Source organism: Ursus maritimus, unplaced genomic scaffold (assembly GCF_017311325.1).
Source record: "Ursus maritimus isolate PB19 unplaced genomic scaffold, ASM1731132v1 scaffold_1, whole genome shotgun sequence".
Taxonomy (NCBI): Eukaryota; Metazoa; Chordata; class Mammalia; order Carnivora; family Ursidae; genus Ursus; species Ursus maritimus.
Genome location: NW_024423343.1, coordinates 83,966,583 through 83,982,894, shown reverse-complemented (window position 1 = coordinate 83,982,894; position 16,312 = coordinate 83,966,583). Strand labels below are relative to the sequence as shown.

The following is a 16,312-nucleotide window of genomic DNA, read 5'->3' as shown; positions in this document are numbered from 1 at the left end:
TGTCATAAATGATTTTTTTTAAGATTTTATTTATTTATTCGACAGAGATAGAGACAGCCAGCGAGAGAGGGAACACAAGCAGGGGGAGTGGGAGAGGAAGAAGCAGGTTCATAGTGGAGGAGCCTGATGTGGGACTCGATCCCATAACGCCGGGATCACGCCCTGAGCCGAAGGCAGACGCTCAACTGCTGTGCCACCCAGGCGCCCCAGAAGTGTCATAAATGATTTGTCCATGCTCTATTTATTATTCATTTTATCTCATTACAACAAATGTTGGTTGAAACTTGCTAATCCCCCACCAACTCTTGGGTTCTAATCCATTTCACAAGGTTGTCCCTTCATTTGGTGTTATTGTGGTTATTTTTTTAAGGGGGACTTGCCCTGATAGAAGGCTTTAGATGTGACCCTGTCTCTAAAATAGTGAAACAAATCATTCCAAGATACTTGCTATTGAGAATTAGAATTAGCAAATGAGTGCTTCATCTCTGAACCTTTACCCCAAGTCTATGGACCTTCCTTTCCTCTGTGTGAATTACAGTTAAACTGAACCCTGATGGACCTCTCTGGTTTCAGCTGTTGATGCTACAACCGCTGTTCATGAATTGGCAAAATAGTCTACATTTGTATACCTGGGCAGCGAGAAAGAGTGACTACGACAGAATTAGTGCCCCTGATGAACAAATTTGAATGAAACTAACGTAGACAACCAATAGAGTTAAATAAAAAGATGCAGAACTGACTGCGATACCAGCACCTACTGATACGTATTGAGTACTCCCCATGAACCATGCATAGGGCTGATCTAGTTATATGTTATCTTACTTATTTGAGTGGTTGCATAACTGCTTTAGCAAAGCCTCCCCCCTCCAACTTTTGGCAAAACTCATCTTTGTGGATGGAAAAGTTCTCAAAACCCTAGAATTTGAATCTCTACAACTTGATGTAGAAGAAATGTCACAGTTTTGAATCTCACAGTGGTAAGCAAAACAGACATGGTTTCAGTTCTCAGGGAACATGCAGCTTGGTAGGAGAAATAGGTAGTAAGACAAACACCCAAGAAAATACATGATTACAAACTGTAGGTTTTATGAAAGAAAAACCAATGATAGTATAAAAGAAAAATCTCAAGGGTATTTTAGATTGTCAGTAAGGGGAGGCGTATGAAGGTGCTTGTAAGTTTAAGTTCTAAAATATCATGCTAAAATTTTTTTAAAAAATAAAATTATCTTGCTAATCACATTCAAATTACATCAAATTATGTACATGGATTATTCAAAGAATGATAAGTACTGTGTCTTTATCACGCAGGATAGGAAGCCAAGTGTTAGAAACTCCCTTTCTCCCTGCTTGTATTCCCCTTCCTCCCCAAATCTAGAGATAACCATCAAATCATATTTTGTGTTAATCATTCCCTTACTTTCATTGAAGTTTTATACCTGTGCATGTACCCATAAAAATAATATCAGCCAATTTTGCCAGTGTGTGAACTTTGTGTAAATACAATTGTATATGTTCTGCTTTCTTTGCTCAACACCGTTTTTGAGAGTCATCTGTTTGTTACCGCTTTTTATCCATTTGCATTGCTGCTCAGTGTTCTAGTACATAACCAGAGTTAAGCTATTTATTTATTTATTTATTTATTTATTTATTTATTTATTTATTTCTGGAGTTGCTCATTTATTCTACTACTAATGAACATTGAGTTTTTCCAAATATCTTTAACATTGCAACAATGTTGCTATTAACATTCTTGGTACACATGTTCAAATGTTTGCCTAAGACATACAACTCTGAAAATGTCGATTCATAGGACACACACATGTTCAACTTCACTGTGTAACATCAAACTCTTCTCCAAATAGGTTGTACCAGTTTCCAATCTGACCAGTAGGAAATGAATGTTCTCTTCTCTTGATCCTTGCCAGTAGTGGCTGTTGATTGCATTTGTCATGTACGCAGGCTAAAATAGGGTGATTACTAAAAAAGAGCGAATGTATAACTTCCGCACACGTAGGAGGAGAAACAGAATAAGGACATACGACACACTGCAGTTTATGCTTCAGAAACCATGCTTAATCTGTGGATTGAGCCAAGACTAGAGTTTTACCTGAGTTTTACCCTTGCTCAGCTCTTTCNNNTCCCATGTTTGAAGTTTTTCCTTATGAGCATCCCTTTCAATAAAACATATTAATCCAGGGGCGCCTGGGTGGCGTAGTCCGTTAAGTGTTGGACTCTTGGTTTTGGCTTCCATCATGATCTTGTGGGTTGTGGGATCAACCCGTCATGGGGCTCCTTACTCAGTGGAGAGTCTGCTTGAAAATTCTCTCCCTCTGCCCCTCCCTCCACTCCTTCTCTGTCTCTCTCAAATAAATCTTTTGAAAGATAGCCTCAAGCTCTATTTCTAGGAAACCCAATCTGAAATAGCATTTCTTTAATCTAGTGTTAATAACCATAAGCCTTTTATATTCTATAGCCAGCATATGATAACTTTCAGTTTTGTTTCTGTTGGTTTTCACAAATATGCTTGTTTCCTTGTGTATATTCTACTTGTTAACTTTTTTTTTTTTAGTACTTGGCTAACTTTAAACCACTCATTTTATTGACCCCCTTGGAATTCTTTGAGAACTGGGTTAAAGTATATCTTTCCAGAGATACTCATTTTTGCTTTTGCCAGTTACTCAGAGTCATTTCTGACACAAGAACACCTAATTTTTTTAAAAGATTTATTTATTTATTTGGGGGGGTGGGGCAGAGGGAGAGGGAGAGAGAAACTTAAGCAGACTTCCCACTGAGGGCAGAGCTGATGCGGGGCTCCATCTCATGGGAGCACAACCTGAGCCAAAACCAGGAGTTGGATGTTTAACTGACTGTGCCACCCAGGTGTTCCTAAAATCTTTTTCAGTTTTTTTCAGATCATATGGGTAGTATGAAACTGTATGTATCAATCCTTACATGGGCCAATTTAGAGTTACAAACTCTGAAGATACTAATTTTTCTTGCTGACCCTTACATACCCTTCGGTTGCCAACATTATGTAGGGCTCTTACATCAGCGTATTTAGTTGGCTGGTCCTATCTTCTTCATTGTCTGATTTAGTTATTGGTACTGAAGCTCAGTGACTCTAGGATGTGGCGGAAACTCTTAGGACAAAAACCATACTTTTACTTCCCAGGTTACTGCTTTTATTTTGGGGTTCTTAGAATTTCTTTCTTCCATGCCATCTCATTAAGAGGCTTTTTTTTTCCGTTGATTTTTTGTTTTGTTTTGTTTTCCAGTATCTAATCCCCCACGATGTGTTAAACTGTCATGAAATGTTTTATGACTAAAAAAATTATGCACTTCCTATTTTCTTAGTAGAAAATGTGTTTTCTTAATAATTCATGCGCATTTATATACATACAATTCTTTTATAGTGATGCCCTTGGGAGTTACTGTAATACATACAGCTGTCTGTATAACAGATTTACTATACAAAACTGATTGGGGGAAAAGGGTGAGTGTGAGGTCAATAACTAAACTTCAAATTACAGAAATGTTTTCTATAGTTAATTTCTGCTAGGTAACTTTCTACTTACCCTTGAGGTTTAAACTATGTGAGTTTACATTCAAATTGTGTTAGGTTTTGTTCCATAAACTGAAATCACTAGAGCATTGATTTTTAAGTAAACGGGTTTTTGCATCATCTTAAGAAAACTGCAAACACCCTGAAAGTATCGTATCGTATGAAGCACAACAGTGGAAATCACCGAATTAGGGCATCCTGTAACTGAGATGATGGGTTTGATGCTTGTGTGGGTCATTGGCATCTGTATTCTGTGTTTTCAAAAGAAAAAATTTGTTTTCTGACTTCTAGTAATATATGTTAGTCTCAGCAGGACATATTTTCAAAGAACAAAATAGTTAAGAGGATTATTATGAACTAATGGATTTAAGCATTTATGATGTGTTTTGATTTATTCCAATTATTTTTATTAATGCTCTAGTCTTCTAATTTCTGACTCTTTAATATGGCTCCTGAGTCCTTCTGATATTACCTTAACTCTTTGATACTTTTTATTGCTTTTGGTGTGAGAAGATTTCAGGCTCACCTTGTATATTTCCTATCTCAATCTTGACATCACTTACTTTTCTAAGACTATCCAGTTCCTTTTGGAAGAAAATGATACTTAGAAACCATAATCTTAACAGTAAGAGTGCTCAGTATCATCGAGTTAATCATAGTTTCCAGGATTTTCAGTTGGCAGAATTAGGAAACACTTATATTAAGAGAAATTGTATATTTCGTATTCATATCTTCAGTTTAGGATAACAGGATTTTTTATTTAACTTAATTTTATATCATGCAGAAAATCTTGGTTCTGATATTACTGGTTTTGTATATACTATATGCTATAATTATCATATGCATATATGCAGAGTTTTTTAATTAATATACCAAAGCGCTTATGAACAATATGATGAAAGCAGTTTAAATTTTTTGAAACTTTTTTTTTAATGTCCTCAATACATCTCGCTAAGAATAGCAAGTCAAATTACTGTGTTTTGAAGGCAATATAGTAACTCTTCTCTGTATGGTTATAGCACCAGTTGCATTCATAGTTAGATTCAGTACTTGAGAATTTTTTGCAATTTTCATAGATTTTCTTTAACTTTTCAATTTAGTTCAAAATTGTGTAAAATACTTATGTAATTTCAACTTCAAATTTACAAAGCAAGTTATACTCAGAGAAGTCTGGATTCTCTCCCTACTCATCGCACTTTTATTCCCTCCCACTAGCTAGTATTTTTTCATGTTTTGGTTTATCCTTCTGCTTACATATCAATAGAAGTCATGCCTATAGATAAAGTCTAGTTAAATATATGTATGTGTATTACCTATATATAATATATGCTTATAATACCTATAATACATATATAGGTGTGTATATACCTATATGTGATTAAAAATCATAAGTATATAATATGTATTAATAAAACCCAGATATATATGTATCATGATATTATAACACATTTCTTTCTTATATATAGTAGCATATTATAAATATGTTCTTCCACTTTGGAAAAAGCATTACAGAAAATTACAGCTAATACTTAAAGATCAGCAGAAAGTAATTATTTTCAACTCTTAATAATTGATTCAGGCAAAGATCAAACATTAAAAGTTGAAAAACTCCATAGTGGGACATCAGATTGTCACCATCTGAACTCACTGAATGAATCTGGTGCCACTAAAAATAGACGTAACTAGGTCCCTGAGGCGGTGGGATATGAAGTAGGCAGCATCACTTGTGCTGCAGTCTCAGGAATTTATAAACCTGAGTCCAGTCAGACTTCAGGGCTATTTTCCAGTCAAAACTACGGGGCATTGCGGTGCCCGGGTGGCACAGTGGTTAAGCGTCTGCCTTGAGCTCAGGGCGTGATCCCGGCGTTATGGGATCAAGCCCCACATCAGGCTCTTTCGCTATCAGCCTGCTTCTTCCTCTCCCACTCCCCCTGCTTGTGTTCCCTCTCTCGCTGGCTGTCTCTATCTCTGTCGAATAAATAAATAAAATCTTAAAAAAACAAACAAACAAACAAAACTACGGGGCACAGAGAAACAAGTTCAATGACCCCACAAAGAGCAAATGCAGGGAATGCTCCACGGCAGTTGATCAGGTTTCCTCAATAAGTCAGTGGCATGAATAGGGGGAAGGTGAGGGAGAATGGACTGCTCTCCTGATAATGAAACCAAAGACACATAAGTAAATGCAATTTATGGACTTTCTTTGGATCTTGATTCAAAGACCATGTCATTAGGAGGAGTAAGTCAAATTACTGTGTTTTAAAGGTGATGTGATAACTCTTCTCTTTATGGTGATAGCACCAGTATAGCACCAACAAAAATACATTGCTGAGAGAATTGAGGACATATTAACAGGGGAAGAATTTTTACACAACTTGTTAGCTATGATAACTGTACTTTGGATGTAAGAAGATATTAATATTTCTAGATAGATATACCTAGCCATGGGAATAAAATGATACAAAGTCTGGAGTTGGCTTTGAAATTCCTCTGCCTCTCCTCTCCCCAAAAGAATGCTAACAGATAAGTTACCACAGACTTAGTGGCTTAAATCAACACACATTATCTTACAGTTCTGTAGGTTACAGTGCCAGAATAGGTCTCACTAGACCAAACTCAAGGTTTGGCAGGGTTCTTTTCTAGAAGCGTTAGGGGAAATCTCATTGCCTTGCCTTTTTCAGCTTCTAGAAGTTGCCTATATTCCTTGGCTCTGATCTCCATCTTCAAAGCCAGCAATGTTGTCTCTCTCTGATACATTCTTTCATAGTCGCATGGCCTCTAAATCTACTCTTCTCCTCTTCCACTTTCAAGGGCTTTTGTTATTGCATTGGGCCCAACTGGATAATCCAGGATTTTCTCTCTGTGAAAGTCAATAGATTAATCTTAATTCCATCTGCAATCGTAATTCTCCTCTGCTATATAATGTAAAATATTCATATGTTCTGGGTATTAAGACATGGACATCCTTGGGGGTCATTATTCTTCACAACACGGGAAGAAAGGATGGATGGGAGGAAAAGAAGGAAGGAAAGGAGGAAAGAGAAAAATATATGATGAAATCTTGATAATTCTAAAGGATTTTAAGATTCTCTCTACTTTTGTTAGTATTTGAAAAACAAGCAATAAATTGTGGTGACTTAGATAAGAATCCAGGACACCTGACTCAAAATCCGTGATTTCTAAAAAATCATGTATGTAATACTTTCCACCCATATTCTTATGATGGAAACAATCCCTTCTGTCTCCACATGTCAAAAAAATTTATCTGTAATTTTCTTATGATGGATTTTGAAAGGAACATTGTATCTTACGTTATATTTGTATGTCTTTTCTCCCTACCTTAATATAACTGGGTTAATATTTTGTGTGGGTTTTGTTTTTGTTTTGGGGGGTTTCTTTGTTTTGTTTTGTTTTGTTTTGTTTATTTTATTTATTTATTTTACTTTTTTGGTATGCCCTGCAGTACTTACCACTGTGTTGAACATACGGTTAGGCTCTTATAAGCAGGCAATTAATGAGAAATGTCCAGTTAAAACAAGTCAAATATGCTATCCATTTTTACCTTGAGGCCACCACTGGTTAAGTTTACTATCACATTGCATTCTCCTTTGTCTTTAAAGGGGCTCAAAAACCCTCTTCCAGTGCCCCACCCAGAACCAAAGTTGAGAATGATTTCATCGTCATAAATCAAATAGGAATAACACTTGAAAGCATGACTTCTCACAGAAGACAAATAAGCTAACAATGAATTCCTGAGTCTCTGTTGAAACTTCGATCGCATATATTCACAATAGTATTTTAGGTGAAAAGAACTGCATTTTTGTGCCAATATTTACTAAACAGGGGTCTTGATTTTCTCTTTCCCAGTTTGTGAGAGCTTCACTTTATGCAGCTGTCCTTGCATTCTATTGTGTTAAGCAGCAAGCTTGTCAAGAATGGAGACATTGCAGTGATATATGCAGAGTCTATGGGAGACATTTTCTCTATGGGTTAAAGTAAGTAGTTGGATCAAAGTCAGGACATAGATGCTACAGCTGGTCTAGGAAAAAATGGCAATTAAGAGGAAAAAAAAGAACAGAAAGAGAGAATCACAGACAGTCTTTTTTTAGGAGGCAACAACAGAACCAGACTGTTTGAAATTGGTAACTGACTCCAAATGTCACATTTTTTCACTGAATTCTAAATAATATTGCTATTTTATAACTGTTACTTGGTTGTATTGATGGCCATATTAACTTATTTCATAACAAACTTGCTACATTTATTTTTATACACTATATATATTTGTTATCTTTTTCTTATATTTCCTTCTCTCAACAATACTTAGATTTGAAGAAAAGCATGCTGAAATTTAGAGAATATTTCTTCAAATGGCTTTCAGTTCAGTCAAAGCTGACACATTCATTGTGATCAGTTTTGTATTTCTGCTAGTACATGTGTGATTACTATCTATTAGAAAATCGCTAGTTCTCTAAAGATAAGATGTAAAACTGTAAAAATGAATAAGACAATAAGAAAATTGTTTTCAAGTACTTCCTCTGGGAAAGTTGTGTAAATTACAATCATATAAGAGAACAGAAGTAGTGTATACTAATCTATATTTCTAGGTAATATTACATTATCTCATAAAAATAATAGTAAATGAATATAAGTGGCATACACCTAGAAAGAGCTCCAAAATGATAAGGGACCAGAGTGCATGAGAGTGTCAACACACTTTCAAAGCTGGAAAGTAGCGGAAACTGGCAGCAGAAACCTAAAACATCATTTCTTGTGTGAAAGAGAAGGATATCAAAGAGTAGCGATCTGACTCAAGTCAACCATTGAAATGGTTAGTAATTGGAGGTAACAGTTATTTCTGAAGGCCAGGTGCATGTGAGATGGGAAACAGGTGGTTGAAAGTCTGTAAAATTCGCTGTTGGACCCCAGATCCCTTCCTCCAGCCTGTGCAGTCAGAATACTGCATCTTTCCCACACTCACAAAGGCAAGAGTTTACTTCTGGAGAGGATGAGCTACTGTAGCTCTGGGCTTAGGGACATGAGGACAGCTGAAGAGATGGATGAACCATTTGACTGCAAATGGAGTGGTTCAGCGAAATTTTGCATTCTAAATGGTAAAAGTCCCAATTCACTTCCCCCCACTTGCCTCCCAAGAAATCATGCATGCACCAGGGATCATATCCACCATTCCTCCAGCCCCCCTGAAGAATATGATTTAGAGATCTCTCTCGGAAAACTGTCCAGTCCGATTGATAAGAGCTACAAATCCTTGTATTGGGTCTCATTGTGGTACAATGCTGCCCACCAATCAAAAAGTTCTGCCCCTGCACAAAATGCTTGCACCTGGTTTTTAGAGTTCCAGTTTTAAAAATGAATGAATGCAAAGTATCACCACACATTTGACAATAACATCTAAAATGCAGGATAGAATCCAAAAGAACAAACAGAAAAATAATACAATGGAAAAAGAAAAGAAAGAGAAAAAGTGGGGAAAGTTATAATTAATATCTTTCAAGAGAAAAGAAAGAACTATGGAATAAGTAAACTATATGCTTAAAGAAAACAGAGAACAAGGAAAAGCTCTTGAAAATTAAAAGTAAATCAGAAATTAAAAATTCAAAGGAAATTTTGGAATTTAAAATGAATTATCTCAAAAGTAGAACAAACATTATGCAATTACAAGATTAATACAAGAGGTCAGCATCTGTTTAAGAGTAGTTAAAAATGAGAGAACAGATAAAACAGAAAGGAGGAAATTATGTAAAAAGAAGAAACTCTTCAAGAACTCACCCCAAAACAGAATAAAGAGGCTCATTGAGTACTAAACATAATAATTTTTTTAAATGTAAATTACATTACAGGAAAAAAGTAAGACATTGGGGATAAAAAGAATATTCTAAAACTCTACAGAGAAAATTAAATTATGCTAAAAATATCAACAATCATAACAATATAACAATTCACCATAATGAAAGACAATAAGGAAGGATGCTTTTGAGATTCGGATGATAAGTTATTTCCATTTTCCAAGCCAAACCATCAATTAAGTGTGAAGGTAGAATAAAGATATTTTCAGGCAAGGTTTTAGGATGTTTTCTTTGCACATATTATTTTTTAGTATTTACTGAGAAAGACTGAGCCACAAAAAGGAGAAAAGAAGACAAAAGAAAAGACAGCAAGATTCCCAAAATGATCATGAAGAGAAGTCACAGGACAACAGCAGTCCATCAGCCATAAAGAGGAATCACATCAGACTAGAGCAAATGCTCAGAGAGTTCCAGGGGATGCATCTCTCTCTCTCCCTCCTCCCCTCTGCCCCCACAAACTGATGAAATACCTACTGCTTGTTATAGTTCACTGTTCTAAGAAGAGTTTTAAATTCTCTCAGAACTAATTTAAAGATTCAGATTAGTACAGTGACAGTATCAAGCAAATTTGAAGGAAGGCAATTATTAACTGTAAAAAATGAGATTGTACAATAAAAGAAACATTATCAGAGTAAACTGAATAGTTAGAAGATATATCCCCTATGTCTCAATTTAATATTACAAAAATGCTATGTCCTCAATATTTTTTGACGTATGTTCCTATTCGATTGTATATACACAACACCAGCTGTAAACAATATTTATGCAACTGTAAACATGCAAACAATGAATATTGCTGTAATCTAAATCATGATTGTACCATATTTGGAGGATGAGGGAAGAGAAAGTATATTTGTGTCTATGAGATTGTGTTCAGGGAGAGAAGGAGATCTATAATAACTAAATCCTCAATTTCTTCAGTAGGAAAAAATAATGCTGCAAATACAGAAGATACAGAAAAGCAATAAAGTCATATTAAATACGGAGCTAAGTATGAGTGGAGACGGCTAATATAGTGGAAAGCCAGCAGGTCTTGGTTAGCAGGAATTGAAGGGAGCTATGAATGGGTCAGAAACTACTATTTTGGGCATAAAAGTTGAAATATTGCAAAGGAGTACACTGTAAGAGAGAAGTTCACAGACTCTGAGACCAAACTACTGGGTTCAAATATTGGTTCTATACCTACCATTCATGTAATCCTGTGACTTCAAAGCTCGATGCTTTCATTTCCGTTTGTAAAATCAGATAATAATAGTACTACCTCATAACGCTGTCCTACAGATTACTGGTTAAATACATGACATCATTTAAATAATATGTGGCACACATTACTAGTACTGTGCAACTGTTAACTATTTACATGAATTACTTTAATAAAAAATTAAAAAGAAAGCATAACACATTATGTGATACATAGAAAGTAGTCGAGATAGAAGAATCACTATATTAAAAACCAAAGATTAATGAAATAAAGCTGTCTTTACCTACTACAGTATGTTTCTTGTTATCTAATACACAAGAGTATTTCATTAATTATACTTAATCATGAAAGATTAATTTGTGTCCATTGTAACTATCAGAATATAAACAAATTGCCTAAGAGAGGAATTAAAATAGACTTCTAGAATATCAGAATCTCATTCACTGAAAGGAATGAAGACAGTAACATTGATTTCAAACTGATAATTAATGTTTGTCTGAAGCCTAATTAATACTTAGGCTAATATTTCTTCTGTTCTGCTGAATTAGCCCTATATCTGCTTTCAATATGCTCATATGGTAGTAGGCATGCCCTTTATGTTTCAGCTTAATATTGAGAAAATCCTAGGGGCGTCTGGGTGGCTGAGTAGATTAAGTGCCTGACTCCTGATACTTGCTCAGGTCATGATCTCAGAGTCATGAGATCCAGCCCCACATCCAGCTCTGTGCTTGGTGGAGAGGCTGCTTCGGATTCTCTCTTTCTCTCTCTCCCTCCTTCCCTCCCCCCATGTGCTTTCTCTCTCAAATAAATAATTTTTTTTAAAAAGCAAAAAACATTAAGAAAATCCTAAATTCTCAACATATTTTAATATAAGTCCCTACTGTTTAATATACAGTATTTTTTTTTCTCCCTAGCAGAGGTTAAGGATACAGATTTTTAAAAAATCAACTGTGTTTAAAGAGATGCTGTCACATGGGGGAAAAACAGGTAATGTCTGGATTGTGGTGGTTTATTAATTGTAACATGCAGTAAACCATGCTTGTGTTTTTATTTATATTTTCAACATACAATATAAATAAGAGCACCTCCAGATATTCTTTTGGCAAGCACAAAAGCTGTTTATTTGACAGATGATATAGACAATGATGTATGGCTCATAATTAGGGAGAAAGCTGTAGCTTAAGAAGTTCCGATGGCATTCAAACAGTTTGTGTGTAACTAAACTAAGGCTGTTCGTGAATGGCAGCTTTAAAACATTTTAAACATGTGGACAAAAAATTGAATTTTTATTATTGTAAATGAAAAAGGAAGATTCCTGGAGAAGCTAGACAACATACTGTAATCCAGGCTTGAGCAAGTCGAGGAAGAATGGTGTCATATAAATAGAAACCTGCTCTTCCCTCTCTGTATTTCACATACAGAATCTGAAAAAGAAGAGCGCTCTCGGATGACAATGTCCAGCAGCACACATCTCGTGCAGACACAGAAGTGTTTTTTCTTCTGAAAGCAGAAACTTAAGAAAGAATCACAATGAGACCTATTCATCTTTGCAAATCTAGGTATATCCCGGAAATTTTGAATTTTATGAAAAAACTAAAGCCAGTAAGTTCCTGGATATGTGTGTGTGATGACTGAAAGAGAGAATAAGTTATCCATAGGACAGCTTAATCCAGTCATTGCCACCAGACAGGACGTAATTCAAAACATTTCTAGGAAGGACTAAATTTGGATATAGGGAAACTCTATGATAAAGAAAAAATTATCTTCATAGACTTCTGTTCATCCAACTCATATTGTAGTTAGCTCTTTGTCAAGTACAGCTTAGAAAGGATTTTCAAACCATAGTCATAATTTCTTTACAAGAGAGAAAATGAAGAAAGATAGAAATAATACAGAAAAAAAGGAAGGAAGGATGGATTAGTAGGACTGAGAAGGTAAATTGCTGCTTACCTATGTTCTTGTGAGTTCTGTTGAAACAAGTTTTCCTGCCTCCTCAAGTTAAAGTTGTTTTTGCAATGATAGAAGGACATTTTGAACTCTTGATTTAGTAGTAAAGGAGAATTGTAGATTTCTGAGATCTCTGTGGAATTAATAATGATACATTGTCTCTGAAGCTGGGAATAGTAGATTCTAGTTGTTCAGATGCTGAGGAGAAATGAGCTCACCGCCATGGATATCATCGTTAACGTTCTTTCCCACTGCACAAAAAGTTAGCTCAAATGTTCATCATGACCACGTCTCATTAGTGCTGGTGGGACAGACAATGATTCATAGAAAAGGGTACCTTTAAATAATAAAGAGTGAGAGCATTCAGAACATCAAGAGAGAAAAAGTCTACATTGGTTTAATTATCCAGTTAAGCTATTTCACCTAGTATTTATTAAGTGAGGCCACTGTATTAAAATGACTCTAGTAAAACTTGTAATTTATCCTAGGGTTCTCACAACTCCTCTACTCTCTCAATCCACCAGTGACCCTCCTAATGACCCTGTACCTGTGTTCTCTGCACCCACTCATAGATGCCTTAGTTTGGGCGGTAAACATTTCTTGCCTGGGGTGGTTTCCTAGACTCCTATCCTCACTGCTTTACATCTTATCCCCTTCTATTCACACTTCACACTTACTGGTAACATGTTTCTGTGTGAGCCGGATTCCATAGATGGCCCCTAATGAACCATGCCACCTGGTGTTTGGGACCTTGTGACCTGTCTTCCCACACAGAAAAATGGCTTTGTCCTATAACTGGCTTTGATCAATAGAATGTAGCAGAAGTGACATGTAACTTCCAAAGTTTCATTTTAAGAGATTTTCAGCTTCCACTTTGCCCTTTGAATGTTTCTCTTTGAAGCTAGCTACCAAGTTCTGTGGAAACCCAAGCAACACCATGGAGAGTTCTACAAGGAGTGAACTGAGGTGCTAGCCAACAGCTTAAACTGAACTCTAGCATGTGGCCAGCACCAATTACCAGCCATATAAGTAAGACCATCTGGGACTTTTATCTTGTCCCAGTACTTCAGCTCATAACACATTACACAGAAGAATCAAGCAGCCAACTCACAGAGTTGTGAAAAATAATAAATTGTTACTACTTTAAACCACTAATTCTGAGGTAGGTAGTTACACAGTTATAGATTATTGAAACAAAAATTATTACCTAGAAGTGAAGTGCTAATGTAACACAAAGTTAAAACATCTGGTATTGGCTTTAGGACCAGGAAGTAAGCAGAGCCGGAAGAGTTTTAAAAGACTCTTAATGGAAGTTGGAAGTATAGTGAGTACATTGACATTGGAGGCTTGGAAAAACAGTTGACCCGTTTTAGTTAGAGGTACCACATTTGGTAAAGTGGTTGCCAGGAGGTAGAAAGAATATCTAATTAATCTGTATTTAGCTAAAGTTTCCAGACAGAGTGTTAAAAGTGTTAGCAGTTTTTTCTTTTTGTTTTGTTTTCTCATATGATAAAGAATCAGATCTAGAGACATACACTAAAGAAAGAACTACTGCTCAATTTTCAATCAGAATATAGGTGAAATATTTTTATCCAAGACCAAGGCTTGGGAAATAAAACTGTCAATTACAGACTTCTCCATCTTGAAAAAGATTCTCAAAATAAAACAAAACCTAGTGGTAAATATCAAATCCTTCTATTAAACATAATCTCAGGCTCAAGATCAGATGACAGGTGCACCTCTAAAACTTTTTGTTGAGATTTTGCAGACCGCTCAGCTAGACAAAAATCACTTCTAAGATCTTAGCAGTATTTTTTCTGAGTATTATAACTCTTAGCCGAATATGGAATGTAGCCTCTCAGGGTGTTTTATCTAATGGAGTAGATTATATGATTCTATTTACTGGACTGGATTAAGATTTGATACAAAAAAACCCACTACACTTCCTAAAAAATTGTATCGATCAGACTTAAAAAAAAACAAAAACAAAAACAAAGACAGTTCAAAATGAAAATAGTTTCATTGGGTCCCAAAATGTTACGGGTAAGGCAGGCAGCTCTTAAGATGTCTCCCAATGATCCCTTATGCAATGTCTTCCCCTTGGGCATTGACTGAACCTAGTGGCTTACTTTTAATGACTACATTATGGCAAAAGTGATGAGATGTCACTACAAAGATCAACTTACAAAACAAAAATAAAATAAATAAATAAAAATTAAAAAAACCTTTTTTATGTTTTGCTTACCCCATCTTGCTCTCTCTCTTGCTCAGTTTGATGGAAGTTGGATGTTACGTCATTACCTGCCCTAAGGAGAGAACCATGTGTCAGAGAACTAAAAGGCCTTTGGCCAGCAGCGAACAAGGAATGAAGACCTTCAGTCCAATGGCTTATGAGGAATTGAATCCTGCCAACAACCCTTGAGTGAGGCTGGAAGAGGATCCTCCCCCGTTTGAATCTTGAGATGACTGCAGCCGCAGCAAACAAATTGATCACTGTTGTGTGAGCAATCCTGGTTCAGGGGATCTGGCGAAGCTCTTACTGAATTTCTGAGCCACAGAAATTATAAGATGATAAATGTTTAGTTTCAAGACACTAATTTTTTAGGTAATTTGCAACACAGCCATAGATAACGAATGTAAGGAGGAAGCAGGTTGAGAAAGCTACTCAGCTATTGCTCACGGAAAAGAAGTAAGGACTCAGAATGTGGAATCAAGAGAACAGGAAGTGAAGCCAAGAAGTACAGAGGACCACTCCAAGGGAATAGAACTGAGCCCTAATAGAGGACTGGTGGCCTATGCCAACTGAGAATTGTTATGGACCAGTGATTGCCTCCATCATTTTCTCTCTCCTTTTTTTTTTTTTTTTAAGATTTTATTTGAACAAGAGAGAGAGACAGAGAGAGAGCGCATGAGCAAGGGGAGGGGCAGAGGGAGAGGAACAAGCAGGCTCCCCGCTGAGCAGGGAGTCTGACTGGGTGCCCGATCCCAGGACCCAGAAATCACGACCTGAGCTAAAGTCAGATGATTAACCCACTGAGCCACCCAGGCGCCCCTCTTTTACTTAATTTCAATTAACTTTCACAAATCAGTAGAAACTTAACTTTGCCTGCAAGATTCCCTGACCCTTCTAAACCAAGCGTCTCTTCACAATGTACTTATGCACTTGGGAATACCTTTATTAATGCTTTTATTGCACTCTATTGTAATTTGATTCCTGTAACTATTGAATCATGGCTGATTTGTCTTCATATCCCTGAAGCTTAACATGATGCTTAACATATTCAATGAATGAATGGATGATTTTAGGACTGATGACCGAACGCCGAGATGTGGAAGAACATCTGAAACAATTAAAATTGCATGAATGACAATAAACTCTTGTGCAACCAGGAGTTACTTTTGTTCCTTTTTTAATGATTTCAGTTGAGTTCTTAGAGGTTAAAATTTTCAAGTATTTCTCTAATAAGTATCATTGTTTTATCTAACAGGTATAATGATAAATACTAGCTCCATAATGGCTATAGTTAATTGTTTGCTCAATATGTGCCAGACATTTGTCTAAACACTTTGCATTTAATCTCTATTACAATCCTGTGAGATAAATACTTCACTGTGTTCATATTATACATAGAGCAGAAGAGATTAAGTAATATCTCCAAGATCAAAAAGCTAGAAAGTAGAAGAGTCGGGAACCAATACTGTCAGTCTGGCTCTGGAGCTCACATATTTAACAAA

At 36.0% G+C, this 16,312-nt stretch overlaps 1 protein-coding gene across 1 annotated transcript in view; it reads left to right on the top strand.

The window, feature by feature from the left end:
* KYNU (kynureninase) overlaps positions 1-15,969 on the top strand; it is a 138,977-nt gene extending 123,008 nt beyond the window's left edge. Inside the window, exon 17 of the mRNA XM_040645311.1 lies at positions 14,849-15,969. The gene's annotated coding sequence lies outside the window, so the exon portion shown is untranslated. The remainder of the gene's footprint in view (positions 1-14,848) is intronic.
* Positions 15,970-16,312: the final 343 nt, after the last annotated feature.